General features: G+C 43.3%; 1 protein-coding gene and 1 pseudogene across 1 annotated transcript in view; both read right to left on the reverse strand.

Moving 5' to 3' along the window:
• The window catches only part of LOC121719573 (mitochondrial dicarboxylate carrier-like), a 37,748-nt gene extending 29,170 nt beyond the window's left edge, over nt 1-8,578 (reverse strand). The window contains exon 1 of the mRNA XM_042105322.1: nt 8,285-8,578. The gene's annotated coding sequence lies outside the window, so the exon portion shown is untranslated. The remainder of the gene's footprint in view (nt 1-8,284) is intronic.
• A 2,826-nt stretch (nt 8,579-11,404) lies between these two features.
• Nucleotides 11,405-13,989, reverse strand: LOC121718473 (annotated as a pseudogene).
• Nucleotides 13,990-15,763: the final 1,774 nt, after the last annotated feature.

A 15,763-nucleotide genomic window follows, 5' to 3' on the forward strand; every position in this document is an offset into this window, starting at 1 on the left:
GCATGTCTCTCTCTCTCCCTCTCTCTCTCTCTCTCTCTCTCTCTCTCTCTCTCTCTCTCTCTCTCTCTCTCTCTCTCTCTTTGTGCGCATGTCGGAGTGAGTGGGCGGAGCCGAGCGTTTGAGTGAGTGTGACTGTTGGCCGCTGTGCCAGGAACAGCGTTTTTCTATCTTTTTGCTATCTTTTCTATCTCCTTATTATTATTATTATTATTTTTTTTTTTTTTTTTTTTTCTTTATAGTGTTAAGGGTTGGTTCTGTTTGGGTTAGTATAAGTATCACTGGCGTGGGGTTTTGTTGTTACTTGTTTTACCTGGACGTCTGCTTCCAGTGTTTGGTTGCAGCCGCCCCAGGTATGGAGAGTTTTGAAAAACTTACGCGGCGTCATGCTGTTAAAATAGCATCGAATGCCAGTGTAGAGGTTTGTAGTTTAGCAGCAGGAGAAGTTGTAGGGCATGACAATATTCTGTCAGCGGCCCGCATGAACAATGCGATTGTGCTGTTTTTGGGCACGGTTGAGTTGGCTAATGAGCTGGTTGAAAGGGGTTTAGTGGTTGACGGCATTTTTACTGTCGTCCTTCCTCTCTCCACTCCATCAAAGAAAGTGACTTTGTCAAATGTTCCCCCATTTATTAAAGATGAGGTTTTGGCTGAAATTTTATCACGGTATGGTAAATTGGTTTCCGCAATTAAAAAGATTCCAATTGGAAGCAAATCCCCACTTCTGAAACACGTAGTGTCGTTCAGGCGATCCGTATTTATGATTTTAAAAGATAACAAAGATGATTTGGACCTAACTCTAAACGTGAAGGTGGATAACTTCAGTTATGTTATCTATGCTTCAACAAGTGTCATGAAGTGCTTTGGTTGTGGGCAATCAGGGCACCTTGTTCGTGCGTGTCCTAAGGCAAAGGGGAATTCGAGTGATGTGCAAATAAATCACGAAAACACCAGTAGGCCTATGCCTAATGAAATTGTGGTAGATGAGCAGTCTACCGAAATGGGTGCGTCTACTGCTGCGATTGCAGCACCCGCTGTATCCAGTGGGCCTTCGTCTGCCTCAGCCGAGTCAGTAGGGGCAGATCATGCTTCCCTTTTGCGGGAAGAGGTTAACGGGGTAACCCCGATTGATAAGCCAGTAGGCCGAGAACAAAGTTCTCCCACAGATGACGCAGTGAACGCAGAATCTGAGAGTCAGTCCACACAGAACTCGCAGAGCAGTGCTTCTGCTGTCAATTATGACCAAGTTCTTGCGTCTCTAGATGAATCCCTCATTGAGACGGAGGAAAATGTTTTTAAAATGCCCCCCAAAAGAAAGAGATCTAAAAGGACTAAAAAGAGCGATAATTTAACAGATCTTAGCGGCACAGATAACGAATACGAAAGTGATTTCTTTGACTGTAGCGTTACCTGTAGCTTACGTCATAGTGGGTTTGCTAGTTGCGATTATAGTGTGGAAGACATAAAATCCTTCTTGACAAAAACAAAACATATGAGAAATGTTCGGATTGACGACTACTTCCCTGATGTGGAGCAGTTCACCACGAAAACGAAATCTTTTTTGGGTGAGGGCTGCTTTACAAATCCAGAGTGCTTCCGTCTCAAAAAGATAATGACCAAGATTAACGTTTTGTTAAATAGCGATGTCTGATGTTAGTCTATTTTTCACATGTATTATGATGATGGCGTGTACACAACTCTTATATTTTTTTCTTTTTATCATGGGTGAAATCAGAATTGCTTCTTTAAATTTAAATGGGGCCAGGGAAAGAAGCAAGAGAGCCTTGTTGTTTGAAACGATTAAGAAGAATAGATTTGATGTGCTTCTTGCTCAAGAAACTCATTCTGACGCCTCAATTGCTGCTGACTGGGCAAGTGAGTTTGATGGCCTGTCTATTTTAAGTCACAACACTTCCAATAGTGGTGGGGTTGCCATTCTGTTTTCTCGGACCTTTACTCCCATTTCCTACCAGACTGAGGAATTAGTCAAGGGTAGACTCCTAAAAGTCAGAGCCCAATTTGAAAACAATTTCTTTGTTTTTTTGTGTGTTTATGCACCCACTACACCAATTGATAGAATGCTTTTCTTGAATATGCTAAATGATGCTCTACGCAATTGTGAATCTGAGGATTTTTTACTCCTGGGAGGTGATTTTAATTGTACTGAAAATGCAATGGATAGGAATCATGTAGAGCCACACATGCCCTCACGCAGAAGACTCATAGAACTGATGAATGCAAATGAGCTTGTTGATGTCTGGAGGAACTTTCACAGTACTCAGAAGCAATACACATGGGTTCACTCCTACAATAACCTTTTGTCATTGGCTAGACTGGACAGGTTTTATGGTTTTAAGCATCAGCTGAGTTTGTTTAGGAAATGTGTGATCATCCCAGTTGGTTTTTCAGACCACAGTTTGGTTTTTTGTTCTCTTTCTTTGAGTTCTGTAAAGTCTAAAAGTGCTTATTGGCATTTTAATAATAACTTGTCATCGGATGGCCATTTTAGAGAGGTATTTAGACTGTTTTGGCAGGATTTTAAGAACACAAAGCCATCTTTTAGCTCGTTGCAACAGTGGTGGGACTTTGGTAAATCACAAATAAGACAACTGTGTCAGGATTATACTTTCAGTGTCACAAGGGACATAACTCGTTCAATGATGAAACTTGAAAAGGAAATAATTGAACTCCAGCATTTAGCTGAACAAACTGGCAACCAGACTTACACAGCAAACGTTAAAGCGAAGCAGAAATCATTGGCTGACCTGCTAGGCATAAAGGCACAGGGAGCTCTGGTCAGGTCCCGCTTTCAGAGTGTGGAATTGATGGACGCTCCTTCTAAATTCTTTTTTAATTTGGAAAAAAAGAATGGACAGAGGAGGTTCATTCACTCACTGCTTTCTGAGGATGGAGTTCTGTTGTCCAATCTGGCTGAAATACGTCAGAGAGCAGTCAGTTTTTACGAAGACCTATATAAGAGTGAGAGCTCGGATATTCAGGTGGATGACCAGTCCTTCTTTGAGAACCTACCCCAGGTGGCCGAAGAGGCGAATGCAGTCCTTGGAAGGGTTTTGACCCTAGAGGAGCTGCAGAGAGCCCTCCAGAGTATGGAGTGTGGAAAGGCACCAGGGTTGGATGGTCTACCGGTGGACTTTTATAAGTCCTTTTGGTCAGAAGTGGGTGAGGATGTGCTGACTGTTCTCAGCGACAGTCTTGCCAGGAGGCGGTTGCCACTGAGCTGCCGGAGGGCAATACTCACTTTGCTCCCCAAAAAAGGGGATTTGAATGACATAAGATCATGGAGACCTGTGTCAATCCTCTGTACTGAATATAAATTGCTCTCTAAAGCGTTGGCTAATAGATTGAGTGAAGTTGTGGAGCAGGTTGTTCATCCTGACCAGACCTACTGTGTGCCAGGTAGGCTGATTCAAAATAACATTTCATTGATCAGGGATATATTTGATGTAGGTAAGCTGTTTAACCTGAAATTCGGCTTAGTATCCATTGACCAAGAAAAAGCTTTTGATCGTGTAGAGCACAATTATTTGTGGAGTGCTCTGGCAGCCTTTGGTTTTTGCCCAGAGTTTATTGATATGATTAGAGTTCTGTATTGTGACATTGAGAGTATTTTAAAGGTTAATGGTGACTTGTGTGCTCCTTTTAAAGTCCACAGGGGGGTCAGACAAGGTTGTGCCTTATCTGGTATGTTGTACACCCTGGCAATTGAACCCCTATTGATGAAGTTGAGGAAAGAGCTGGTGGGGGTGAGAATTCCAGCGTGTGAAAGTGTTTTTAAACTGTCAGCTTATGCAGACGATGTTGCAGTACTTGTGAATGGTCAAAGAGACATAAACACTATGTTAGAGATTTTTGATGATTTTAATGTTGTTTCCTCAGCAAGAGTAAACTGGTCCAAAAGTTTAGCTATGCTGGTCGGGACATGGTTAAATGAGCCAAGTCTTCCAGCTGGCTTACATTGGGCCAGGAGTGGTTTTAAATATCTTGGTGTTTTTTTAGGGGATGAAATGTTTATTCAAAAGAACTTTGATGGGGCTGTTGAAAAGGTAAAGGGCCGCCTTGATAAATGGAAATTCCTTTTAAATAAGATATCCTACAAGGGGCGTGTCCTTATTATCAATAATTTGGTGGCATCCGCCCTTTGGCATCAGTTATCTTGTGTGGACCCTCCAGCACAGTTGCTGTCAAGAATCCAGTCAATCCTAGTGGATTTCTTCTGGGATAAACTTCACTGGGTTCCACAGAGCATCTTATACCTACCTAAAGAGGAAGGTGGACATGGACTTGTGCACCTACAAAGTAGGACAGCTGCCTTTCGGTTGCAGTTCGTCCAGCGTCTTCTCATGGGGCCTCTGGATTCCAGCTGGAAATATGTGGCGTGTGCCATTTTACAGACTTTTGATGGACTGGGGCTGGACAGAACTTTGTTTTGGATGGATCCAAAAAGATTGAATATCAACAAACTTCCTGTGTTTTATCGTAATTTGTTTAAAGTTTGGTCCCTTTTAACAGTGCAACGCACAGGAAGCACAGAGTCTTTGTATTGGCTTTTAAAGGAGCCCCTAATCTATGGTTCTGTTTTAGATATGTCTCTTGAAAAGTCTCTTCCCACAATCACACATAGCCTTCTTAGGTCTGGAGTCATTACTATGGAGGGTTTACTTAAGTTAGCAGGACCAGATCTTGTTAACGCTGAACAAGTTGCCAGTCAACTGGGGATGAGATCTATTCGAATAGTAGCTCAGCTACTTGAGAAATGGCGGGCCTCCCTAACAAGAGAACAATTGCAGTTGTTGGCAGACAACTTCAGAGGGCTGTGCAGTTCAGACTGTAATGATCCTTTTCCCAATATTTCATTGTCACCAAATTTGACAGGTTGTACTGGTTCTTACTTGAATTTTGATCAATTGTCTCTTTTGGGTCAGAAGCCAGCTACTGGCAAGTGTTTATATAAACTGTGTGTGAAGTCTTTTAACAAAAAGTCTTTGGACAAGAGGGTGGAAACACCTTGGTGTGCTGTTTTACAAATGGGGGATGATGTCCGACCCCAGTGGAGAGCACTATACAAGTCACCCTTAGCCAAAAAATGTGGAGATTTACAATGGAGGATTCTGCATGGAGCAATTGCAGTCAATGCCTTTGTTTCAGTGTTGAATCCTGTTGTGGGTCAAGAGTGCCCATTTTGTTTTGTGAGAGAGACTGTGTTTCATGCTTTCATGCAGTGTGTAAGGCTAACACCTTTATTCATGGTTCTACAGTCACTCTTTAATCATTTTAATGAAACATTTTCAATGGAGACTTTTATTTTGGGTTTTAAATATGTGCGGAAACATCGTTTCAAATGTCAGCTGATAAACTTTCTCTTAGGTCAAGCAAAAATGGCAATCTATGTTAGTCGTAGAAACAAAATTGAGCAAACATCTAGTGATGACCTAGTAATGGTCTTCTCAATACTTGTGAGGTCTCGCATGTTAATTGATTTTCATTTCTACAAAGCCATGATGAATCTTGAATCTTTTGAAGAAATTTGGTGTTATGATAGTGTGTTGTGTATGGTTGCTGATGGCGAATTGCAGTTTGCACATTTCTTGGAGAAAACTTGACTTGCTCCTTGATTTTATTTATTTATTTATTTTATCTTTAATGTGACTGTAGACAAAGTGATCATGTAAATACTTTGTGGCAAGAATGTAATAAAGGGTTTTTGAAATTCAAAATTCTCTCTTTCTCCCTCTCTTTCTCTTTCTCTCTCCCCCTCTCTTGCTCTCTCCCCCTCTCTCTCTCCCCCTCTCTTGCTCTCTCCCCCTCTCTTGCTCTCTCCCCCTCTCTTTCTCCCTCTCTTTCACTCTCTCTTGCTCTCTCCCCTTCTCTTTCTCCCTCTCTTTCTCTTTCTCTCTCCCCCTCTCTTTCTCTCTCCACCTCTCTTTCTCTCTCCCCCTCTCTTTCTCCCTCTCTTTCACTCTCTCTTGCTCTCTCCCCTTCTCTTTCTCCCTCTCTTTCTCTTTCTCTCTCCCCCTCTCTTTCTCTCTCCCCCTCTCTTTCTCTCTCTCTCACACACACATGCACGCACATGCACACACACACATACCCCAACACACACACTATTTTCACCAACAGCCATTCATGCAAACATTAATAGGAGACTGCAATGTGCTGGTTAACTACTTATACTCTGTTCAAACACTAAAACTCACGCACGCACGCACAGACACAGACAAACACACACACACACACACACACACACACACACACACACCCTTTGCTTACACCATCTGACATAGAAGCAAACACTGATAGGACACAGCAATGTGCAAGTTAGCTTATCACATGTCCAATCTGTTCCATTTGGATTTGATCAATTAAGTCGTGGCCTACTGGTTAGGGCTTCAGGCTTGTAACGGAAGGGTTGCCGGTTCGATCCCTGACCAGTAGGAAAAATGTGGGCATGGGAAGTGGTTCAGCACTGCTCTCCCATGCCCACATCCACGGCTGAAGAGCCCTTGAACAAGGCACCTAACCCCTCACTGCTCCCCGAGCGCCGCTGTTGTTGCAGGCAGCTCACTGTGCCGGGATTAGTGTGTGCTTCACCTCACTGTGTGCTGTGTGTGTTTCACTAATTCATGGATTGGGATAAATGCAGAGACCAAATTTCCCTCACGGGATCAAAAGAGTATATATACTTATACTTATATACCTATCACCTGAACCAGGATCAGCTGTTCTGTACCTGCAACCCTGCTCCTCCCACTCATGTTCAAGTTACACACACACACACACAATAACACAGAGTCACACATACACCTGCAGCACTCCACACTGCTCTCAGACCAGTTCAGGTCACTCTGTAAGGTCATAATTTAGAAGGTCATTCAGAGACACAAGGCCTCATGCTTTAAGATGTGTGTGATATATAAAGACATGTGAGCCATGTCCAGAATGTAGGCACTGCATGCATCCAACCAGACATGAGCAAACCTAAGTCCAAGGCTACAATTACTGTCATGAAAGTTTTGGCAGTGAACATGGCAGTGGCATTGGGGTAGTTAACTACTGGGACAAAGTCATTGGGAGAGTCTATTGTAAGCTTCAGCAAGGAAGTCCAAAAACGAAGAACAAATGAAGAAAGCTTAACCCTGAGAGGGAATCAATGCAATATCCCTTTCTCTGTGTATCTTTTAGGGGACTTTCCCCCCTACCTACTGCCAGGGCAAGTTTTGTGATCCACCTAGGCTATAACCAAACCATTTCAGTAACATCAGCAAAAGTCTAGATGTGATCAAGGAACTGCCACTAGTCTAAAACTGGCGTCTACCGACCGGGATAACTGCCCACTAAGTTGTGGGCGTATTGACTATAGCCAAGTCCTCTCATTCAAGCGAGTCCTATGGCCCACTGACCCCGCAAGGGCACAAGAGATCGACTGGCCGATTGTCCAAATCGCCCACCGACAATCTGCTTTAACGCCCGGACTTTGCGCTAGGCTACTGTCTAATTCCCGTAATCTGAGCTGAGTTGTTTCTCTTTGACCGGTCCCCGGAGAGCGACTCCGGGTCAGTGAAGCGAAAATCTCACAAATGAGGCGGAACAGCCGCCACCACTGTTGCTGCTGCTGTCGCCACTGAAGCGACCTCGGGCTAGTTCATCTTCCCATCAACTGGTCAAACTGTGTCGCGTCATGTGAGTCACTTATGGCAGTGTGACTTTGTGACTTCGCCCACCAAAAGTTAAATGTGGTATTCCATAAACATCTTTCAAAACTTTCATTTTGAGCATTGTCTGTTTTATCAGCGTACTTCTATGTGTCCTGGGCTAGCTCTGCTGTACAGATGTGAAGAGTCGCAGCCTCGCAGAGATAGCCAGCGAACAGCTGCGCTTACAAACCCAATGGCCTGCATGTGACTTCCGCGATGGGCCGACCTGCATCATGGACAGAAAGAAATCCGGACCCAGTGTCCCCAGAGCTCACTCACCTTTACCAGATCCAGCGGGTGCGTGCAGCAGGCAGCCCCGCACGAGGCGAGACCCCCGAAATACCAGCGAGACATCCGTTTTTCCGTCATGATTCAGGTTACGCTGGTCCAACGCAGCAGCTGGAATAGTTGCTTCCTCTCCGCCACGGTGTAGTCTCTCTCTCTCTCTCTCTCTTTCTCTCTTTCTTTCTCTCTCTCTCTCTCTCTCTTACTCAATCCCTCACACACATAAGCAAAACAGAGGCCGACGCGCTCCACCACACTGCATAGGACGACCCCCGCACCGGTGAAAGGATAACCTCGTTAATCTTCAGCCGTGGAGATGATTGGCAATCGGGTTCCGGTGCACGCGCGACATCCCGTTGGCTGGAGTTTGTGTGCGCGTGAGTGAGTGTGTGAGAGAGAGAGAGAGAGATAATGTGTGTGTGTGTGTGTATTCTCCTCCTCTAATCAAATTGCATGATACGCAGTGTCAGTGGTGGGTGCATGGACAGCCAATTGCCTCAGCGAGCGCAGGAACGGCCTCCTTGTGAACGCGGTCCACCCCCGAATGAGCCAAAGGCCGACTCTAGCCGACACAGCAAACTGACAAACACGCTTCTCAGAAAATGTTCCGCTTCTTCCTCGGGTTTTCCGCGATGGTGTCTCACTCACATGCCCTGGTTTCATCACTGTTCGAGCGCCGCAAGCTCTTAAAGGTACAGTACTATGAAATCAAGCAGGCGTAGTTGATGAAATAGTGCACTCTGCCTTTAAGAGTTTCCTACATTCTTCGAGTCAACCCTTTTTTTCTCTCTCACTCTACAATGAAGGAATCACGCTGTTACATTGTATTTCACACAATGCTATTGCGCAATATGCTCATTACTCCACCATGACAGAAGATAGCGAGCCTACTACCAAACACATGAGGCCAATCTTACAAACAACCAGATGCCATTCACAATCCCAAGCACTACAATAAGAAGTCTCTTAGCAGTAGTTTCTTCATCTGGAGTTGCACTAATAGCCTACAATGCATCAGGTGCATCATACACTTGTAAACATTGGAGTGCTACCAAACGCATGAGGCAGGTAGACACATTCAAGTGGATAGAGGGTGTGTGAGAGGTGCTTTTTATTACGATAAAATATGTTGCAAAGTAAGGTTTCAGTGTGATTTATATTTAAATGGAAACAAGAACAAGCCCCCCCCCCCCCCCACACACACACTGATTACTTTCAGATGTATTGCAAACAAAACTATCAATTTGTGTTCAATGGGCAGCAATAGCTATAGCTATAAGCAATAGGTATTTTGTTTTTTTAGAAGACTTATGGTTGTCTTGGTCCAAGTCCCAACTCCTAGTTCTTAATCGATTATTAGCTTCAGTCAATCCAATTGAATTGAAATGTCATGCCCAGCAATACTCAGCCCACAACACGACACTTGGTAATGCTGAAATCTTGACATATCTACTGTGTCTAGTTTTCCACTACAATGCTACATTTCAAATGTATATTGATTATCAGGTTGGCTATATGGCTACGGCCTTGATTGAGACACAGCGGGGTTACAGTCAAATCAGGCTGAATATAAGAGAACAATGCAGAAGAGGAAAGACCAATGCTAGGCCACAATACACCTGTGATCTGCCTGACTGGCAAACTGCTGAAGGGCAACAGGTTCATCATCTGTGAGCACTGAGACTGAGCAGTAAGTGTGCTATACTGCCCTCATGTGGGCAAAATATGCCATTGCACTGTTAAAATGGCCAATGCATCTGAGCTGCACCAGCTGAGCTTTTAGTGTTAGCCAAGTGATCCACACTATCCAGATTAGCTTTTTTAACGTGTGAGTGTGTCACTTTGTCTCATAAAACATCCTTCTGTCAGTATACTGCACTGCAGTGTGTTGTATCTAATATTGTGTGGAAGTAGAACACAGTGTGATATTGCAATGCTTTAGAAGACCAGACAATAGGAGACACACGTGCAGTCTCTTTTTTAGTATAACATGTTTTACTATATTTGACCACAAGCTTCATACATGAAAGCCTTTTCCCAAATACAGATAGCCCATCTAAAACAAAGCATGTTACTTTGTTACTTCACCCCCATCACCTGCCTATATACCCTGGCCCTGTCAACCCACAAACTTTGAGTTAAAGGGGTTTTTTTTTTTCAGATAACTGTTTTTATACCAAATAGGATATTTGCAGCTGCAAGCTCTGTGCTGTGAATGTGTCAAGGGGAGGCAGATAAAAAAACGTTTTTTAATAAAAAAAAATAAAAAAAAAATCATTATGATGCATTACTAATGCTATGATGAGCATGAGTAAAAAGTCCGCACACTGAGCTCTAATGGAATCGATGGTTTAATCACCACAAGTGTAACGTTTCGGGCCAACTTGCCCTTCATCAGACTTGCCCTTCCTAATTACTAATGGTAGTCCAAGACCACAGCAGCCCACCTTAACTTCCAAAAGTGAGAGAAATGCCCAGAGACAACCTACATGCAGTAAAAATAACAAAGGCTCTTGCTCACTATATTGCTCTCAATTATCAATGATAATGTAGGATTTTTGTCGTCTTATCAGCATACTGGAGCTGAAATATGAGATTCCCAGTCACCACTGCATCACACATGTTATTTTATTGAAGGTTTGATGGAGTGAAAAAAGCATGTTAGAGAAAGTTTGAGAAGCACTGGCATATCCCATGACCAACTATACAGTGGTTATTCTACAGATACATTCTACCCAGGCCCACCCTCACTGTTTTGTCCCAATTCTCTGATTCTCTCTGAAGTGTTGCAGATGTCCTGCTGCAGCACCCACTGCTGCTCCTGCTGCTACCACTACTGCGACTCCTACTGGTCCTCCTATGAATCCTACTAGTGCTCCTCCTGCTGCTCCTGCAGCTGCTCCTACTATTGTTCCTGTTTCTGCTATTATTCTACTGCTTCTATTGGTGCACCCACTGCTGCTCCTGCTGTTGCCACTACTGCGACTCCTACTGGTCCTCCTATGAATCATACTAGTGCTCCTCCTGCTGCTCCTCCTGCTGCTCCTACTACGGCTCCTGTTTTTGCTGCTATTCCTACACCAACTGCTGCTCCACCTGCTGCTACTACAGCTGGTTCTCCTACGAATCCTACTAATAATCCCGCTGCTGCTCCTGCTGCTCCTGCTACTACTGCTGCTGTGGCTGCTGCTCCTCCTCCTGCTGCTGTTCCTACTCCTGCTCCGATTGCTACTACTACTACTGCTGCTGCTGCTGCTCCTGCTGCTGCACCTCCTGTTGCTCCTCCTGCTGCTGCTCCTACTACTTTAGCTGTTTTTGCTCCTACTGCTACTACTACTGCTGCTCCTAATGCTTGCAGAAATAGTGTTGTTAGTGATAGAAATATTGCTTCAAATGCTTTTACTACTGCTTTTTCAAATAGTGATTTTGTTGCTGTCCCTTTTGTTGATGCCCCTGTTGCTGTCCCTTTTGTTGATGCCCCTGTTGCTGCCCCTGGTGATGCCCCTGTTGCTGCCCCTGGTGATGCCCCTGTTGCTGCCCCTGGTGATGCCCCTGGTGATGCCCCTGGTGATGCCCCTGTTGCTGTCCCTGGTGATGCCCCTGTTGCTGTCCCTTTTGTTGATGCCCCTGTTGCTGCCCCTGGTGATGCCCCTGTTGCTGTTCCTGGTGATGCCCCTGTTGCTGCCCCTGGTGATGCCCCTGGTGATGCCCCTGTTGCTGCCCCTGGTGATGCCCCTGTTGATGCCCCTGTTGCTGTCCCTGGTGATGCCCCTGGTGATGCCCCTGGTGATGCCCCTGTTGCTGCCCCTGGTGATGCCCCTGTTGCTGTTCCTGTCATTATTTTCCTCTTTGCCACCCATTTGCTCATCTCCTCGTAGTACCCTTCTCCATTGTTTTCCACCATGGCCTCTATCTTCTCCTTTAGCTCTCTGACCTGATTCCTTTCTTTACTCGTATTGTTGAGGACATGATATCTACCCCCAGCATCTTTAACAAGAGAAGAGAGAGCAGGACGTCTCTGCAGAAACCCTCCACTGGTTCTCCCTCCAGCACATGTCCATGAGTGAAGAGCACTATGGTGTACTTTAAAACATCTTCACCAAAGTTCTCCTGGATCCACTTCACTGTGTCTCTCTCTTCCTCTGTGGATCTTGCATCCAGTCTGATCATCAGCAGGAAGGCATGAGGCCCAGGAAGAGATAACTTAACACACTTCTGTAGCTCCCTTTTCAGCCTATCTGTCTGTTTTTCTGTATAAATTGATCCTGGTGTGTCAATCAAGGCCATCTGTCTACCATTCACTTCAGTTTGCATCTTAGCACAGGTTTCAGTCACAGATTTGATTGAAAATTTTCTTCGAAAAATTCTCCTGCTCAAGATGCTGTTTCCTGAGGCACTCTTTCCACTCCCAGTTTTGCCCAGCAGCACAATCCTCAGAGGAGACACTGTGGAGAAACAGTCAAGTCACATATTTCTTAGACGTGTAATTGTAGAGAAAAAAATCCTTTATTAATATGTATGTGGCTACAAGATAATAGTCAATAGTCTGAAAGAGCTAGTCTGAAAACACACTGCAAGACACAAAGTAGAACATTGAGGATACAAGGATTGTTGGAGTTATTCTGTCAGTTTTAGGAAATAGGCTAGTTGGTTCTGCTCCCCTCAATAAACTATCCTAAGCTACGGTGCTAAGCTAAAGGTGGGTGCATCAGACTGAGTTACTGCACACACAAGGTCAAGAAGGATATGTAATTATGTCAGCTATCTCTGGGATAGATTGTGAATAAGCTCATTTACCAAAAGGTTTGCGTGTTTGGAAATGTACCAGAAGCGTGTGAAGCATTAACCATATGTGTGATTGTTGGCAAGATGGTAGGCGATACAGGAGGTACAAGCTGTTTTGACTTGAAAAACAGCCAGGAACAAAAGAGTTTCAGTGCAAGCAACATAATATAGTTCCTATAGGTCATCCACACACACACACCCATGCCTGCTAGCCATGGAGGAAGCTGTCTGTGGACACCACTCCTGCTATATGTTTCATATACTAATGGTGTACACAAAAGAGCTTGTCCTACGGGATGCTGTTCATCCGTAAAACCTACTTAGTTAGATGTCATTGTTGTTAAAGTACAAAGTTAAACAACAACATCATTTAAAGGTATACTATGCAGGTTCATGTATTTTTGGCGACTGTAGAGTTCCATCTAGAGTCACGATATATATTTATATTTTACTTTGCCGTTGTAAATAGCCTACTTTGCGTACTGTACACAACGAAAACACTTTTCAGCATCCAGTGAAGGTAGCAGTAGATACAGCAGCAGTACTAAAAAAGAGCTGACAAAGTGATGTTTCATGATTCTCGCGAGATGTCTTTGGGACGCTGTTCTTGAAGTTGCATTTCTCATCAAATTGGCTTCCTAAAAGTAATAAAGTATAAACCATTCCACCTTCTTAACTGTATTGTCTACACTGCACTATATATATTATACTGATTATGCATCACATTGCACTTTTCTGCTTTTTTGCACTTCTGGTTAGACGCAAACTGCATTTTGTTGTCCTCTGTACTTGTACTCTGAACAATGACAATAAAGTTAAATCTAATCTAATCTAATATTAAGGTGGACATTTTGCATAGGGTACCTTTAAAGTATGATGAGAATTTTAATTTGATATGCAGATTATGTAATGAATAACTCATTATGACTTAAACAAATACTCACTGTCAGGAGGATGCAATATTCATGTATTTGTCTTCGTAAGAGGTCTGCACAAAACAATTAACTTTGCTTAGAAATGCGTGCAAATTGTCATGAAAGATACTTTTTAATTATTTGGTTTAGCTTTGATTATGCAAAACAAAATGTAAATACTACATTTATCAAACAGTTATAACTTTATCTTGTAGATGGCATGGTGTGTTTTTGCAAGCATAATCAATGAGGGTAAAATAGATTGTCTGAATTAGTGTCATGCAAATTGAGGCGTGGCATTGTGGGATCACTGGTAGGACAACATTCATTCATGATCTATTTTGAACACTCTTACAGTCACTCCCATCTCATTTCTGACCTGTCAACGTTTCACAGAAACACAGCTCATGAAATTTGAAATATTATTCACAGCAAAATCGTTGTGTTTAAATGAAACATTTCATAAAATATCCTCACTTAGCCAGACCAATTTTGCTGCCCCTCTGCTCATTTGGCCCTGTGACATATAGTGACAGTGTGACATGTTGCTTATCATGTTGCTTATCATGTTGCCAGCCTAATCAGTGTTTGAAACAGTCATGGTTGGTTGATCCAAACAAGTCTGACGTTCTGAATCAGTGGTGACTCTAGGTTGTATGATATGGATGTTCCCCAACCCCTGCAGGATTTGCAAAGGAAGTATATGCATATGGGTTATGAATTAATTGTTGTTCATTTTGTAGCATTGTATGGTGTAACTGACTGTAATTGCATAAACAACACTTTACAGTTACAGGTGCGATATTTTACATAAGTGTAGAAGCAATAAACAATAAAACACAAAACACCAAACCAAATACAGTATAGACTACAGTAGTATCAACCTCTCAAACTGACCTTTTGGCTGTGCTCCAATGTGTCTGTTTCTGACTAAACATTTAACACACAAGACATTTAGCAAGAAGCTATTCATGATAACCATACAGAGCTAAACAACTCTTACAGATCAGTCAGAACCTCATTTGAAGGGCACGGGCCCAAAACTTCACAAGACACACACACACACACACAGACCAGGCAGAGTTAGAAACAACACGTCAGTCAGAACCTCATTTGAAGGACACGGTCCCAAACTCCACAAGACACACACGCACACACACACACACAGACCAGGCAGAGTTAGAAGTCAGACAGGTTCCTAAGAATACAGGAAATCCAGAATCCAGACTTGGTGACAACAGGTGACGTAATTGCAGTGCTAAAAATAAGGAAGTGCCAATGCAAAGCACAGACAGAATTAACACAGCACCAGGGGCATAACCAGAAATTATTAGATAAGAAATTATATTAGATTTTAGGTGGCCTCAACCCAATAAAAACTCAGAATGCTGTACCTATTTTAGAGATGGGTTTTATTGTAGGTCTACTCATCAACATGTGAACTGCTTTGTTTATTGATTAGCAAAGACTGTGTGGCCTAACTGATTGGCCGAAGTAAGCTATTCATCTTTGGGAAAATATCCTTTAGACATGTAAAGCTTGGACAGGATTGATCACGGCTGCCAGAAATAGTCAAACAAATGGGCGCAGCATAAATGCGTTTGAAATATAGAGAAAACATTTACGGCATCGAGCAAAGAGAGCTTTCCAAGAATGAGTGTTGCCTGGTAGATGACTGAAAAAAGACTTATTTTACCGAAGCCAACAGAAAACATATTCAAATGGATGAAAAATTTAACCAAAAAATGCAAGTACATTTTTGTTTCCAAGCTGTGAAAGCTGTCCCTCACAGATTGTCACCACAATCTGTGAGGGACAGGAGTAACCAACACTTACTTTACTCTGAATTTGCTGCACAAACACAGTCAGTTCAGAGACTCCGATGGCAAATCCAAAATATGGACTGGCTACGTTTGGACGGGTGCAATGTGAGGCTACAGTGCAAGACTGCAGGGCAGTGACCTTTAGTCCAATAACGAGGCATTAGAACGTTTGTAAGTGCACCAGGAGTTTATTTAAATAAGACTTGCCTGATTATCTGCTACTATACCGCTGCGTCGACGTTTCTTCTGT

The sequence above is a fragment of the Alosa sapidissima genome, chromosome 9, assembly GCF_018492685.1.
Source record: "Alosa sapidissima isolate fAloSap1 chromosome 9, fAloSap1.pri, whole genome shotgun sequence".
NCBI classification, from domain to species: domain Eukaryota; kingdom Metazoa; phylum Chordata; class Actinopteri; order Clupeiformes; family Clupeidae; genus Alosa; species Alosa sapidissima.